Raw genomic sequence first — 18,510 nt, 5'->3', positions numbered from 1 at the left:
CGACTCGTTATGGTATGCCTGTTGGTCAACTTATTTTTTCCCGTACTATATTACATTAATTGCATTCTTTTAAGTATACATTTCTCATTTGTAGGACACAACAAGCAAATTGTTCTTTAATTAATTAGACAATTTAATAGCTACCATAATACTAATAGCATGATCATGAAAGATCCACTTTCTACATTCAAGATTGACAATAATGATTACAAAATATTCATATTATATACTTTTAACCAACTTAATAACGATATTAGAAGAAAAATTTACGATTTTTTGGTTACTTTTGAAATAATAAATATAATAGATCAAGGATATACAAAACTAGTTCTATCAGAGGAAATAGACGAACTAGATTTATATTCAGATTAATGATCAGCTACGAATATCTCCAGTACTGGTTACAAACTTTAGTAAATATAAATTTATTAGAAAAATTATTAAGAGAAAATATAGAAGAATATCAAAAAACCCAAGATATCCAATACTTAGAATACACGAGATAAAATATAAAAGTAATTTCAAGGTTAATTCCGCTAGCCGTAAAATATTATAAAAAAATCTTTAACTTATAATAAACTAAGGGACCCGAATTGAATTTGAGGTTCTTTTGATTATTATCTTTTTATTTTCATAACTTATTGTTAATTGCCTATCTTCTAAGTTATATGGTTTGACTTTTTCTAACAATTTTATTCCTAGTGTAATGTTTTTATCTCTTTGATATATTTTGAAATTTATTAGTATTGGTATTCCTCCAATAATTAATTATTTTTCAGTCGTTTCTTCACTCTTTCTTAGTGCTTTTGGTAATTCTGAAAAATTTACGATATTTTGGTTACTTTTGAAATAATAAATACAATAGAACAAGGATATACAGAACTAATTCTCTCAGAGGAAATAGACGAATTAGATTTATATGAACTAGATTTATATTCAGATTAATGATCAGCTACGAATATCTCTAGTACTGGTTACGAACTTTAGAAAATATAAATTTATTAGAAAAATTATTAAGAGAAAATATAGAAGAATATCAAAAAATCCAAGATAGCAAATACTTAGAATACACGAGAGAAAGTATAAAAGAAATTTCAAGGTTAATTCCGCTAGCCGTAAAATATTATAAAAAAATCTTTAACTTATAATAAACTAAGGGACCCGAATTGAATTTGGTATAATAAACTAAGAGAACAAGAAGATATAAATCCAAATATAAGTATAAGAAACCAAGAAGAAGATATAGACAGAGTTGAGGCGCTGTTAAGGTAAATGATTGAAGCAAGAAAAGCATGGTAGTGGCCAGAAAAGATTGTTCAGAATAACTTATTAAAGGATGATAAACCCTATGATAAACGAAGCGGTTAGAGGGAATATGTTTAGTAAACACATGATAAGAATAAATAAAAATAGATCTAATGAGCAACCACACATATCTACTAGATGACAATAATAATTACAAAATACTCATATTATATACTTTTAACCAACTTAATAATGATATTAGAAGAAAAATTTACGATTTTTTGGTTACTTTTGAAATAATAAATATAATAGATCAAGGATATACAAAACTAGTTCTATCAGAGGAAATAGACGAACTAGATTTATATTCAGATTAATGATCAGCTACGAATATCTCCAGTACTAGTTACAAACTTTAGTAAATATAAATTTATTAGAAAAATTATTAAGAGAAAATATAGAAGAATATCAAAAAACCCAAGATATCCAATACTTAGAATACACGAGATAAAATATAAAAGAAATTTCAAGGTTAATTCCGCTAGCCGTAAAATATTATAAAAAAATCTTTAACTTATAATAAACTAAGGGACCCGAATTGAATTTGAGGTTCTTTTGATTATTATCTTTTTATTTTCATAACTTATTGTTAATTGCCTATCTTCTAAGTTATATGGTTTGACTTTTTCTAACAATTTTATTCCTAGTGTAATGTTTTTATCTCTTTGATATATTTTGAAATTTATTAGTATTGGTATTCCTCCAATAATTAATTATTTTTCAGTCGTTTCTTCACTCTTTCTTAGTGCTTTTGGTAATTCTGAAAAATTTACGATATTTTGGTTACTTTTGAAATAATAAATACAATAGAACAAGGATATACAGAACTAATTCTCTCAGAGGAAATAGACGAATTAGATTTATATGAACTAGATTTATATTCAGATTAATGATCAGCTACGAATATCTCTAGTACTGGTTACGAACTTTAGAAAATATAAATTTATTAGAAAAATTATTAAGAGAAAATATAGAAGAATATCAAAAAATCCAAGATAGCAAATACTTAGAATACACGAGAGAAAATATAAAAGAAATTTCAAGGTTAATTCCGCTAGCCGTAAAATATTATAAAAAAATCTTTAACTTATAATAAACTAAGGGACCCGAATTGAATTTGGTATAATAAACTAAGAGAACAAGAAGATATAAATCCAAATATAAGTATAAGAAACCAAGAAGAAGATATAGACAGAGTTGAGGCGCTGTTAAGGTAAATGATTGAAGCAAGAAAAGCATGGTAGTGGCCAGAAAAGATTGTTCAGAATAACTTATTAAAGGATGATAAACTCTATGATAAACGAAGAGGTTAGAGGGAATATGTTTAGTAAACACATGATAAGAATAAATAAAAATAGATCTAATGAGCAACCACACATATCTACTAGATGACAATAATAATTACAAAATACTCATATTATATACTTTTAACCAACTTAATAATGATATTAGAAGAAACATTTATGATATTTTGGTTACTTTTGAAATAATAAATATAATAGAACAAGGATATACAGAACTAATTCTATCACAGGAAATAGACAAATTAGATTTATATGAACTAGATTTATATTCAGATTAATGATCAGCTACGAATATCTCCAGTATTGGTTACGAACTTTAGAAAATATAAATTTATTAGAAAAATTATTAAGAGAAAATATAGAAGAATATCAAAAAACCCAAGATATCCAATACTTAGAATACACGAGAGAAAATATAAAAGAAATTTCAAGGTTAATTCCGCTAGCCGTAAAATATTATAAAAAAATCTTTAACTTATAATAAACTAAGGGACCCGAATTGAATTTTGTATCAGAGCCTACAAAAGTAAGATAAATATTAAACATTTACTCAAATAAGTAAAACCATGGACGATAACACTAAAACTAAAAGTACAAAACCGCAACAAATACCCATAAACAATGAGTCAATTACAGAAATTAGGCACATTAAAATAAATAAATAAATAAGGAAAGTAAGAAAGAAACTATACCCAGAATATTAATATTTAAGTATTACAAAAATAGCCAATGCTAAGTTATCTAAATTAATAGATACTATATCAAAATGAAATACAAATATATTTACTATCTTAAAAATAAAATATGAATAAAGAAGAATTCGCACTAGAAGAAAAAACATATGAAAATCCAGAAGGATTAAAAATAATAATAATAATAATAATATTTTCTAACTTAGGGAGAAGATACAAGAAAATAGGAAATAACCTAAACTTAATATTAGAAAAAGAAACAGTAAAACTAGTAGTTTAACTGCAATGATTAGAATAACAAAAGAAAACGAAGAAATAGATAGAAAACGAGAAATTAAGGAAATACAACAGCAAGCAAAAGAAAAAATACAACAGATAGAGGAAGTAAAGAACACTAAAATAACAGAGTTAGAAAAAGAATTAGAAATACTAAAACAGCTATATGCAAGTAGACAAAAAGAAAAAGAAAAACGCAAAGATGAAGAACAAGAGTTAAGACTGACAAATGAAATAGAAAAATTTAAATTACAGTTAGAAGAGGTACAAGATAATCCACCAACAATAAGCATAAACGAAATAAATGATCAAAGTGATGATGATAAGGATCTAGGAGAAGACTATTCAGAAACAAGTGAGACATATACAGAAATTATAGAAAAAACAGAAAAGACAAAAACAAATCCAGGAATAAATACAGGAGATATGACCGAGGACAAACCAAGCACATCAGGAATAAAAAATTCAAAACATCTAAACCCGGGCTATTATAGAATAAGTTATGATTCACATGATAGGAACACAATATTATGGGATAAAAGGCTAAATAGGAAATGGACACCAAGACAGATAACTGAACAATGTAATTTTTTAGATCTAGATTGTGTAATAGATATAAATAAAACAATCCAATTATGGATAGGATATATCTCAAAACAATTAATAGATAATAAAATAGCAATAGCTGAAACACCAGGTTATATAGAAAGAACACTCATAGGAACAGTAAAACTATGGTTACAAAATTTAACAAATGAAAGCTTAGATACATTGAGAAGTAATAAAAAACATGATGGTACAGTTGCAACAACAGCTACAGAAATATTGTATAAATATGAAATACCGATAAGAAATGAATTTAGTAGTATGACAACAGAAATAGAAGAACAAAATAAAGAAAAAACTACAAATAGAAATTTAATGACAAAATTAGCAATATGTAATATGTGTTATATAGACGAATATACTTTTGCATTTAGAGACTATTATTATAAAGGAACATATAGTCCGGATGAAAGTAAAGAAATAAGAAAATTATATTTTACCAAATTACCAGAACCTTTCAGCTCAAAAATAATAAAAAATTGGAATGAAGCAGAACTAGCAGTTACCCTAGGAGCTCTAATAAAATTTTTACAAAACTGGTTTATAGAATTATGTGAAAAATATAAAGAAAATATCAAAATGGATAAAATATTAGTAAAAAATTTGGCATGCTGCAAAAAAAGAATAGCACCCCAATTCAGATGCATAGATAAATATTACAAAAAAGAAGGTAAGAGAACAAGAAGATATAAATCCAAATATAAGTATAAGAAACCAAGAAGAAGATATTATGTAAAAAATTACAAACATAAAAAACTATATAGAAAAAAGAAAAAACTAACAGAATGTACTTGTTACAATTGTGGAAAACTAGGACACTTAGCTAAAGATTGCAAATTACCAAAAAATCCAAAGAAAAAATAAATTTCCGAAATAATAATAGACAATGATAAATATACACAAATGGAATATATAGATTATGAATTAGGAAGTGAAGACAGTATATATGAATTATCAGAAAATGAAAAGGATATAAATAATAACATAATAGAAGGATTAGACGAAGAAAATTATGACTAAAAAAGATATACAGATCATACAATAAGAAGAACATCAAAATGAACAATCTTCAAAACAAAAAATAATATTTGACACCACTATATTTGAACAAATAAAAGGAAAAGAATTGGACCTAAGTATAGACAAAATACTAGAAGTACCAACAATAAATAATTGGTTTAAAAGACAAAAAGAAGAATACTACGTAGTAAGTCAAAGGGAACATATAATAGATTGTAAATACATTAAAGGCAAAACCAGAATACCAATATTAAATAAAAAACTATTAAATAAAGAAATACAAGATATAAAAGCAAAAAACCCAATAAAATACGTACATTTAGGAGGAACGGAGATACTAATAAAAGCATGTTTTAGAGAAGGAATAGATACCCCTATAGAAATATACTTAGCAGACGATAGAATTGTACAACCTATAAAAAAAGTATAATAAGTGCAGTAAAGGGTAACTTAATATAGCAAAAATTTAAATTCATAATAAGTGCAAACTATTCGGTCGCAATAGATGATAAAAATATAGATAAATTATTAGTTCTATACTGAAAAATGTCGGGAATAGAACTAGCACCAGGAAGTAAGATATTCACAGCAAGATGTAAAAACCTATGTCTTAACAACAAAACATAAGATAACAGCTAAAAATAAAATAAATAGAATTAAAATAAAAAATCCGTTCGAAAGAATAGTATCAGTTATAGACAACAATGATTATAGTTATAAAGAAATAGACATAGAAAAAGACTTAGAAATAGTAAAAGAAAGATTAAGCACGTCAAAACGAACAAGTGATGAAATACCAGAAACATCATCAAGAATGAGTACATCAAGAAGAATAGATTACACAACTCCACAAAAATTAATAGAACAAAAAATAGAAAAAATAAACCCACATCATTATTATATAACAGGAATAATGGACCAAAGAAAATATTTAATATTAATAAATACAGGACAAGAAGAAAATTATGTTATAAGAGAATTAATACCAGAAAAAGAAATAGTAACAAAAGAACAACAATGTTCAGAATTACCAAAATCACTAAGAAAGAGTGAAGAAACGACTGAAAAAGAATTAATTATTGGAGGAATAACAATACTAATAAATTTCAAAATATATCAAGGAGATAAAAACATTACACTAGGAATAAAATGGTTAGAAAAAGTCAAACCATATAACTTAGAAGATAGGCAATTAACAATAAGTTATGAAAACAAAAAGATAATAATCAAAAGAACCTTAATATAATGCCAAAAATATATATACTTGCCAAGATAATAGTAGAAGGATATTATAATAGATATTATACACCTATGATGGATACAGGAGCAGAAGCTAACATTTGTAAACATAATTGTCTACCAGAAAATAAATGGGAAAAGTTAAGAATCCCCCTAGTAGTAACAGGATTTAACAATGAGGGAAGTATGATAACACATAAAACAAGGAATCTAAAAATACAAATATGGGATAAAATATTAACCATAGGAGAAATATATAGTTATGAATTCGCAAATAAAGATATATTACTAAGAATGCCATTTTTAGATAAGTTATTCCCACATACTATAACAAAAACACATTGGTGGTTTACTACCCCATGTAAACAAAGAATAGGAGCAAAAAGAGTAAATAATAAATTGAGAAAAACAACACTCTTGATTAAAGGAAGTGAGAAGATCACCCAGAAATTAGAAAATATAACACTTAGCAACCATAATATAGAAATAATCATTTTCTCAATAGACAAGATAAAACAACTCCAAGATAAATTAGAACTACTATATAATGATAATCCCCTACAAGGATGGAAAAAACATAAAACGAAAATAAAAATTGAACTAATAGATGAAAATAGTATAATAACACAAAAACCTTTTAAATACAATTTTAATGACCTAACAGAATTTAAAATACATATACAGGAATTGTTAGACAATAAGTACATACAAGAAAGTAATGACAAACACACTAGCCCAGCATTTATAGTAAATAAACATAGTGAACAAAAACGAGGAAAAAGTCGAATGGTTGTAGATTATAGAAATTTAAATGCAAAAACAAAAACATATAATTATCCAATACCAAATAAAATACTAAAAATCAGACAAATACAAGGATATAACTATTTTAGTAAATTTGACTGTAAATCAAGATTTTACCTTTTAAAACTAGAAGATGAATCTAAAAAGTTGACATCATTTACGGTACCACAAGGATTTTACGAATGGAATGTATTACCCTTTGGATATAAAAACGCACCAGGTAGATACCAACATTTTATGGATAACTACTTCAACCAATTAGAAAACTGCATAATATATATAGATGATATACTATTATATTCTAGAACAGAGATGAACATATAAAACTACTAGAAAAATTCATACACATTGTAGAAATATCAGGAATTAGTTTAAGTAAAAAGAAAGCAGAAGTAATGAAAAATCAAATGGAATTCTTGGGTATACAAATAGATAAAAATGGAATAAAAATGAAAACTCATATAGTACAAAAAATAATTAACTTAAACGAAACACTTGATACAAAAAAGAAGTTACAATCATTTTTAGGATTAGTTAACCTAGTAAGAGAATATATTCCTAAATTAGAAGAAAATTTAAAACCATTACAGAAAAAATTGAAAGAAAGATGTAGAATACCATTTTGACGAAAAAGATAAAATACATATAAAAAAGATCAAAATTATGTGTCAAAAATTACCAAAACTATATTTTCCGGATGAAAAAAGGCAGTTTACATACATAGTAGAAACTGATTCTAGTGATCACAGCTATGGAGGAGTTCTCAAATATAAATATGATAATGAAAAAACTGAACACAATTGTAGATATTATTCAGGATCATACACGGAATCACAATTAAAATGGGAGATAAATAGAAAAGAACTATTTGGATTATATAAATGTTTGTTAGCATTTGAGCCATATATCGTTTATAACAAATTTATTGTAAGAACAGATAATACACAAGTAAAATGGTGGATAACACGGAAAGTATAAGATTCAGTAACAACAAAAGAAATAAGAAGGCTTGTATTAAATATACAAAATTTTACATTTACAATTGAGGTAATAAGGACTGACAAAAATGTTATTGCAGACTACCTATCAAGAAAAAGGTACCCAAACTGATGACAGACAAGAAACAAGAGATTTATTTGCAATCCTTACTACTCTATCTTTACAGATGGATAGTATGGGTAAAAGATTACAACAGTTAGAGGAAAGCAAGCCAAGTCAGCAGCATGACTATAAAGATGCGGAGCTAAGTCGATCGGAAGACTTAAAATTTCCAGAGTTAGAGGGAGACGTTGGAAAACTCTGTAAAACCCATAACACTGTTTGTTTACATACAGCTGCAGGTACGAGTAAACAAATTAATAAGAAACCATATACCAATGCCAATTTGAATAACATATTTGATAAACCAATTACTCCAAAAATACCAAAAGAAATAATGACTACAACACCACAAACCTCAACCTACGCAAACAGTCTACACCAAAATAAGAAAATATATAACCATATTACCCAGACCTATATTGAAAACATATACAAAATCCAAACATTTCTAAACCTTAACCCAGAGCAACTACTACAACAAATCCAACACAAGACTACATAACCCAAAAACTCCAAGGATATAATAGACTTATTGCCCAACCAAAGACCAGATCCAATCTAGTAAAAACATGTTACAATTACGGCTTACTTAGCACAGTATATACCTATGATGGAGAAGAAATAAGTGGAATACCAGAGATATATAAAGCATTTATTACATATAAAAGAATTACAAAAGGAAACCTATTTTTTATAAAATTCTATACAGCACCAGCTGAGATACTATACGATGAAATAAAACCTCTTATACAAGTTGTAAAAATGGGATTGACACGAGATATGATAATACAAGAAGAGATAGAACAACAACCAGAGATACCAAAAATCGAGATACCGAGTTTTTACGCCAACAAAAGAATAATTGGAATAACAACTATTATCCAAGAATCAGCCAACAATTATCTACAGGAAAATGCCATTTGGAGCTACTACTCAAGAGATCAACTAATGATATATGCAAATTCAAGAGAACTACGACAAGGAGATATGGATGAGGTCCAAAAATGGATTTTATCATTATTAAAACCAGAGATGCAACCAACTACAAGAGCACTAAAGAAAGGATTTATTTCCAACGAATTACTAACAAGATATTGCAAATTAGTAGGCCACAAGTACCCAGATCATATATGTTCAAAGTGTAATGGAGAAGATAATTATGTACCAAAAGTACAACTAAAATAAAGTTACCAGCATGAAAACAAAGGAAGACAAAGACAGCAGACAACTATGGCAGACAGATAATCAACAGAAGAAACAATAATGTAAAAAGTCGTAAAGTAAAAAGTACGAGTCATATTCATGAACAGTATAGGTCGTTCATGAAGGGTTGTTTGTAAATAGTACGATTCATATTCATGAACAGCAAAGGTCGTTCATGAACGGTCGTTTGTAAATAGTAAGAGTCATTTAATTTTTCTATATATAGTCTGTAAGGATATCCGAGAAGATAGACCCTCACCTTCTCTCTTATAAGAATTTTAATTTAAAGCCTTTCATAATAACAATTTGGGTATTCAATTCGGGTATTAAAGCCTTTCGGGTATTAACAATTCGGGTATGAAAGGCTTCAAATTAAAATTCTTATAAGAGAGAAGGTGAGGGTCTATCTTCTCGGATATCCTTACAGACTATATATAGAAAACTTAAATGACTCTTACTATTTACAAACGACCGTTCATGAACGACCTTTGCTATTCATGAATATGACTCGTACTATTTACAAACGACCCTTCATGAACGACCTTTACTGTTCATGAATATGACTCGTACTTTTTACTTTACGACTTTTTACATTATTTTTTCTTCTATTGATTATCTATCTGCCATAGTTGTCTGTTGTCTTTGTCTTCCTTTGTTTTCATGCTGGTATCTTTATTCCAGTTGTACTTTTGGTACATAATTATCTTCTCCATTACACTTTGAACATATATGATCTGGGTACTTGTGGCCTACTAATTTGCAGTATCTTGTTAGTAATTCGTTGGAAATAAATCCTTTCTTTAGTGCTCTTGTAGTTGGTTGCATCTCTGGTTTTAATAATGATAAAATCCATTTTTGGACCTCATCCATATCTCCTTGTCGTAGTTCTCTTGAATTTGCATATATCATTAGTTGATCTCTTGAGTAGTAGCTCCAAATGGCATTTTCCTGTAGATAATTGTTGGCTGATTCTTGGATAATAGTTGTTATTCCAATTATTCTTTTGTTGGCGTAAAAACTCGGTATCTCGATTTTTGGTATCTCTGGTTGTTGTTCTATCTCTTCTTGTATTATCATATCTCGTTTCAATCCTATTTTTACAACTTGTATAAGAGGTTTTATTTCATCGTATAGTATCTCAGCTGGTGCTGTATAGAATTTTATAAAAAATAGGTTTCCTTTTGTAATTCTTTTATATGTAATAAATGCTTTATATATCTCTGGTATTCCACTTATTTCTTCTCCATCATAAGTATATACTGTGCTAAGTAAGCCGTAATTGTAACATGTTTTTACTAGATTGGATCTGGTCTTTGGTTGGGCAATAAGTCTATTATATCCTTGGAGTTTTTGGGTTATGTAGTCTTGTGTTGGATTTGTTGTAGTAGTTGCTCTGGGTTAAGGTTTAGAAATGTTTGGATTTTGTATATGTTTTCAATATAGGTCTGGGTAATATGGTTATATATTTTCTTATTTTGGTGTAGACTGTTTGCGTAGGTTGAGGTTTGTGGTGTTGTAGTCATTATTTCTTTTGGTATTTTTGGAGTAATTGGTTTATCAAATATGTTATTCAAATTGGCATTGGTATATGGTTTCTTATTAATTTGTTTACTCGTACCTGCAGCTGTATGTAAACAAATAGTGTTATGGGTTTTACAGAGTTTCCCAACGTCTCCCTCTAACTCTGGAAATTTTAAGTCTTCCTATCGACTTAGCTCCGCATCTTTATAGTCATGTTGCTGACTTGGCTTGCTTTCCTCTAACTGTTGTAATCTTTTACCCATACTATCCATCTGTAAAGATAGAGTAGTAAGGATTGCAAATAAATCTCTTGTTTCTTGTCTGTCATCAGTTTGGGTACCTTTTTCTTGATAGGTAGTCTGCAATAACATTTTTGTCAGTCCTTATTACCTCAATTGTAAATGTAAAATTTTGTATATTTAATACAAGCCTTCTTATTTCTTTCGTTGTTACTGAATCTTATACTTTCCGTGTTATCCACCATTTTACTTGTGTATTATCTGTTCTTACAATAAATTTGTTATAAACGATATATGGCTCAAATGCTAACAAACATTTATATAATTCAAATAGTTCTTTTCTATTTATCTCCCATTTTAATTGTGATTCCGTGTATGATCCTAATAATATCTACAATTGTGTTCAGTTTTTTCATTATCATATTTATATTTGAGAACTCCTCCATAGCTGTGATCACTAGAATCAGTTTCTACTATGTATGTAAACTGCCTTTTTTCATCCGAAAAATATAGTTTTGGTAATTTTTGACACATAATTTTGATCTTTTTTATATGTATTTTATCTTTTTCGTCAAAATGGTATTCTACATCTTTCTTTAAATTTTTTCTGTAATGGTTTTAAATTTTCTGCTAATTTAGGAATATATTCTCTTACTTGGTTAACTAATCCTAAAAATGATTGTAACTTCTTTTTGTATCAAGTGTTTCGATAAAGTTAATTATTTTTTGTACTATATGAGCATTTTTATTACATTTTTATCTATTTGTATACCCAAGAATTTTATTTGATTTTTCATTACTTCTGCTTTCTTTTTACTTAAACTAATTCCTGATATTTCTATAATGTGTATGAATTTTTCTAGTAGTTTTATATGTTCATTCTCTGTTCTAGAATATAATAGTATATCATCTATATATATTATGCAGTTTTCTAATTGGTTGAAGTAGTTATCCATAAAATGTTGGTATCTACTTGGTGCGTTTTTATATCCAAAGGGTAATACATTCCATTCATAAAATCCTTGTGGTACCGTAAATGATGTCAACTTTTTAGATTCATCTTCTAGTTTTAAATGGTAAAATCCTGATTTACAGTCAAATTTACTAAAATAGTTATATCCTTGTATTTGTCTGATTTTTAGTATTTTATTTGGTATTGGATAATTATATGTTTTTGTTTTTGCATTTAAATTTCTATAATCTACAACCATTCGACTTTTTCCTCGTTTTTGTTCACTATGTTTATTTACTATAAATGTTGGGCTAGTGTGTTTGCTATTACTTTCTTGTATTTACTTATTATCTAACAATTCCTGTATATGTATTTTAAATTCTGTTAGGTCATTAAAATTGTATTTCAAAGGTTTTTGTGTTATTATACTATTTTCATCTATTAGTTCAATTTTTATTTTCGTTTTATGTTTTTCCCATCCTTGTAGGAGATTATCATTATATAGTAGTTCTAATTTATCTTAGAGTTGTTTTATCTTGTCTATTGAGAAAATGATTATTTCTATATTATAGTTGCTTAGTGTTATATTTTCTAATTTCTAGGTGATCTTCTCACTTCCTTTAATCGAGGGTGTTGATTTTCTCAATTTATTATTTACTCCTTTTGCTCCTATTCTTTGTTTACATGGGGTAGTAAACCACCAATGTGTTTTTGTTATAGTATGTGGGAATAACTTATCTAAAAATGGCATTCCTAGTAATATATCTTTATTTGCGAATTCATAACTATATATTTCTCCTATGGTTAATATTTTATCCCATATTTGTATTTTTAGATTCCTTGCTTTGTGTGTTATCATACTTCCCTCATTGTTAAATTCTGTTACTACTAGGGAGGTTCTTAACTTTTTCCATTTATTTTCTGGTAGACAATTATGTTTACACATGTTAGCTTCTGCTCTTGTATCCATCATAGGCGTATAATATCTATTATAATATCCTTCTACTATTATCTTGGCAAGTATATATATTTTTGGCATTATATTAAGGTTCTTTTGATTATTATCTTTTTGTTTTCATAACTTATTGTTAATTGTCTATCTTCTAAGTTATATGGTTTGACTTTTTCTAACCATTTTATTCCTAGTGTAATGTTTTTATCTCCTTGATATATTTTGAAATTTATTAGTATTGGTATTCCTCCAATAATTAATTCTTTTTCAGTCGGTTCTTCACTCTTTCTTAGTGCTTTTGGTAATTCTGAACATTGTTGTTCTTTTGTTACTATTTCTTTTTCTGGTATTAATTCTCTTATAACATAATTTTCTTCTTGTCCTGTATTTATTAATATTAAATATTTTCTTTGGTCCATTATTCCTGTTATATAATAATGATGTGGGTTTATCTCTTCTATTTTTTGTTCTATTAATTTTTGTGGAGTTGTGCAATCTATTCTTCTTGATGTACTCATTCTTGATGATGTTTCTGGTATTTCATCACTTGTTCGTTTTGACGTGCTTAATCTTTCTTTTACTATTTCTAAGTCTTCTTCTATGTCTATTTCTTTATAACTATAATCATTGTTGTCTATAACTGATACTATTCTTTCGAACGGATTTTCTATTTTAATTTTATTTATTTTATTTTTAGCTGTTATCTTATGTTTTGTTGTTAAGACATATAGGCTTTTACATCTTGCTGTGAATATCTTACTTCCTGGTGCTAGTTCTATTCCCGATATTTTCCAGTATAGAACTAATAATTTATCTATATTTTTATCATCTTTTGCAACCGAATAGTTTGTACTTATTATGAATTTAAATTTTTGGTATATTAAGTTACCCTTTACTGCACTTATTATACTTTTTTCTATAGGTTGTACAATTCTATCGTCTGCTTAGTATATTTCTATAGGGGTATCTATTCCTTCTCTAAAACATGCTTTTATTAGTATCTCCGTTCCTCCTAAATGTACGTATTTTATTGGGTTTTTTGCTTTTATATCTTGTATTTCTTTATTTAATAGTTTTTTATTTAATATTGGTATTCTGGCTTTGCCTTTAATGTATTTACAGTCTATTATATGTTCCCTTTGGCTTACTACGTAGTATTCTTCTTTTTGTCTTTTAAACCATTTCTTTATTGTTGGTACTTCTAGTATTTTGTCTATACTTAGGTCCAATTCTTTTCCTTTTATTTGTTCAAATATAGTGGTGTCAAATGTTATTTTTTGTTCTGAAGATTGTTCATTTTGGTGTTCTTGTTGTATGATTTGTATATCTTTTTCAGTCATAATTCTCTTTGTCTGATCTTTCTATTATGTTATTATTTATATCCTTTTCATTTTCTGATAATTCATTTTCTGATAATTCATATATACTGTCTTCACTTCCTAATTCATAATCTATATATTCCATTTGTGTATATTTATCATTGTCTATTATTATTTCGGAAATATGTTTTTTCTTTGGATTTTTTGGTAATTTGTAATCTTTAGCTAAGTGTCCTAGTTTTCCATAATTGTAACAAGTACATTCTGTTAGTTTATGTTTGTAATTTTTTACATAATATCTTCTTCTTGGTTTCTTATACTTATATTTGGATTTATATCTTCTTGTTCTCTTACCTTCTTTTTTGTAATATTTATCTGTGCATCCGAATTGGGGTGCTATTCTTTTTTTGCAGCATGCCAAATTTTTTACTAATATTTTATCCATTTTGATATTTTCTTTATATTTTTCACATAATTCTATAAACTAGTTTTGTAAAAATTTTATTCGAGCTCCTAGGGTATCTGCTAGTTCTGCTTCATTCCAATTTTTTATTATTTTTGAGCTGAAAGGTTCTGGTAATTTGGTAAAATATAATTTTCTTATTTCTTTACTTTCATCCGGACTATATGTTCCTTTATAATAATAGTCTCTAAATGCACAAGTATATTCGTCTATATTACACATATTACATATTGCTAATTTTGTCATTAAATTTCTATTTGTAGTTTTTTCTTTATTTTGTTCTTCTATTTTTGTTGTGATACTACTAAATTCATTTCTTATCGATATTTCATATTTATACAATATTTTTGTAGTTGTTGTTGCAACTGTACCATCATATTTTTTATTACTTCTAAATGTATCTAAACTTTCATTTGTTAAATTTTGTAACCATAGTTTTACTGTTCCTATGAGTGTTCTTTCTATATAACCTGGTGTTTCAACTATTGCTATTTTATTATCTATTAATTGTTTTGAGATATATCCTATCCATAATTGGATTGTTTTATTTATATCTGTTACACAATCTAGATCTAAAAAATTACATTGTTCAGTTATCTGTCTTGGTGTCCATTTCCTATTTAGCCTTTTATCCCATAATGTTTTGTTCCTATCATGTGAATCATAACTTATTCTGTAATAGCTCGGGTTTAGATGTTTTGGATTTTTTTATTCCTGATGTGCTTGGTTTGTCCTCGGTCATATCTCCTGTATTTATTTCTGGATTTTTTTTTGTCTTTTCTGTTTTTTCTATAATTTCTGTATATGTCTCACTTGTTTCTGAATAGTCTTCTCCTAGATCCTTATCATCATCACTTTGATCATTTATTTCGTTTATGCTTATTTTTGGTGGATTATCTTGTACCTCTTCTAACTGTAATTTAAATTTTTCTATTTCATTTGTCAGTCTTAACTCTTGTTCTTCTTCTTTGCGTTTTTCTTTTTGTCTACTTGCATATAGCTATTTTAGTATTTCTAATTCTTTTTCTAACTCTGTTATTTTAGTGTTATTTACTTCCTCTATCTGTTGTATTTTTCTTTTGCTTGCTGTTGTATTTCCTTAATTTCTCATTTTCTATCTATTTCTTCGTTTTCTTTTGTTATTCTAATCATTGCAGTTAAACTACTAGTTTTACCGTTTTTTTTTCTAACATTAAGTTTAGGTTATTTCCTATTTTCTTGTATCTTCTCCATAAGTTAGAAAATTATTATTATTTTTAATCCTTCTGGATTTTCATATGTTTTTTCTTCTAGTGCAAATTCTTCTTTATTCATCTTTTATTTTTAAGATAGTAAATATATTTGTATTCCATTTTGGATATAGTATCTATTAATTTAGATAACCTAACATTGGCTATTTTTGTAATACTTAAATATTCATATTCTGGGTATAGTTTCTTTAGTTTCTTTCTTACTTTCCTTTATTTTTTATTTATTTTAATGTGCCTAATTTCTGTAATTGACTCATTGTTTATGGGTATTTGTTGCGGTTTTGTAATATTAGTTTTAGTATTATCGTCCATGATTTTACTTATTTGAGTAAATGTTTAATATTTATCTTACTTTTGTAGGCTCTGATACCTAATTCAATTCGAGTCCTTTAGTTTATTATAAGTTAAAGATTTTTTTTTGTGCCAAGCCTAACCTCGGTGAAGTAGTGACGAGGCTAGAACACGACAAACAATATAAAACTGTGCAGTTAAGAATATACTAGAAGAATAACAAGTATTAAAAACTGAGCAGAAATAAACAGGAAGGGGCAACATAAAATGGGGGTTCCGACACAAAGAATCACAACAGTAAAGGAACGTAAACAGCTAGAACACTTGAACCGATAACAACAAATAAACAAAACAAACAGAAAATGCACGGTATCACCATTCGTGCTTTTACTCTCAATCCTCACCATGCAATCAATAATAGAAATGTACACGGCATCACCCTTCGTGCTTTATCACTCTTTCTCACTATATTAAAAATAGAAATGTGCACGGCATCACCCTTCGTGCTTTATCACTCTTCCTCACCATATGAATAATGTAAATGTGCATGGCATCACCCTTCGTACTTTATCACCCTTCCTCACCATATGCATAAATTGAAATGAGCACGGCATCGCCCTTCGTGCTTTATCACTCTTCCTTACCATGAGCCACAACCGAAACAATAACAACCTGGCGAGGGCATCACAATCAAATAACTTCATTTCATCATTTTATTTCACAACAGAAATCTCAACTTGAGCCAATACTCAACCAATATCAAAAACCAAGAAAAACATTGTATGACTTGTTTAACATGAGTAATAACTAGTTTCAGCAAGAACAATACGTATAAAATAACACAACGGTCATAAGTATAAGACTCACTCGCATGCCATGACCCTACAACAACATATGGATACTGGTCACCATACCTATACGTCGTACTTAACAACTAAACAAGTAGCAAATAAGGAAACAACACCTAATCCCTCGAGCTAAAGTTAGCCACAATACTAACCTCGATTCCACGGCCACAATCAAACCTCAATTACCGCTTTACCTCTCAATTCCACCTCTAATCCGCTTGTATCTAATCATAATTAACTTAATAACATCAATTAATGCTAAAGAATTCAATTTCAATGCTTAATTATAGGTTTCCCAACATTTTCCCAAAAAGTCAAAAACCGACCCCGGACCCGAGTAGGGGAAGAACTCTTCTTTGGAAAATCGCCTATGAGAGCTTAGGGTTTGAAAATTTGAGAGAATGCGTTGAAATCCTGCTTATGTTGCATTTTGATCAGTTGCAGATATCGCGCTTGCGACCAGAGCTTCGCAATTGCGAAGCTCGCAAATGCGAGACAGGCATCGCAAATGCGAACTTGCTGCATGTCTACTACTGTCGCAATTGCAAACCTTTGGTCGCAATTGCGATGGTTTCCCCTCCCTGATGACTTTGCAAATGCGAACTATTCTGGCCCAGGCCATCATCGCAATTGCGATAAAAACCTCGCAATTGCGAAGCTTGTGAAGCTCGCAAATGCGAAGCATGATCTTGCAATTGCGATATACCAGATGCAACCTTAGATTTTTCTAAGTCCAAATTGGCCTATCCAAAACTCACCCGAGCCCTAGGGACTCCAAACAGAACATGCACACAAGTCTAAAAATATCACACGGACTTACTCGTGCTATCAAATCGCCAAAATAATATCTTAAACAACGAATTTAACACCAAAATAACATCGCCAAAAATATTGAAATTTTTATTTTCACAACCGGACGTCCGAATCACGTGAAATCAGTCCCGTTTCTCACCAAATTTCACAGACGCGACTTAAATACTATATCAAACTTGTTCCGGGCTCTGTAACTAAAACACGGGCCTGATACCAACGAGATCACACAATATTCTATTTCTAAAAATTCTTATATTTTCCAGCAAATAATTTTCTTTAAAAATTTATTTCTCGGTCTAGGGACCTCAGAAT

At 28.3% G+C, this 18,510-nt stretch overlaps 2 pseudogenes; one reads left to right on the top strand and one right to left on the bottom strand.

Moving 5' to 3' along the window:
- The first annotated feature begins 8,312 nt into the window (after positions 1-8,312).
- Positions 8,313-9,532, top strand: LOC107775974 (uncharacterized; annotated as a pseudogene).
- Positions 9,533-10,222: 690 nt separating this feature from the next.
- Positions 10,223-11,442, bottom strand: LOC142181706 (uncharacterized; annotated as a pseudogene).
- Between the last annotated feature and the right edge of the window lie 7,068 nt (positions 11,443-18,510).

Source organism: Nicotiana tabacum, chromosome 6, assembly GCF_000715075.1.
Source record: "Nicotiana tabacum cultivar K326 chromosome 6, ASM71507v2, whole genome shotgun sequence".
Taxonomy (NCBI): domain Eukaryota; kingdom Viridiplantae; phylum Streptophyta; class Magnoliopsida; order Solanales; family Solanaceae; genus Nicotiana; species Nicotiana tabacum.
The sequence above is the reverse complement of the archived record's forward strand: the minus strand, read 5'-3'. Positions and strand labels throughout refer to the sequence as shown.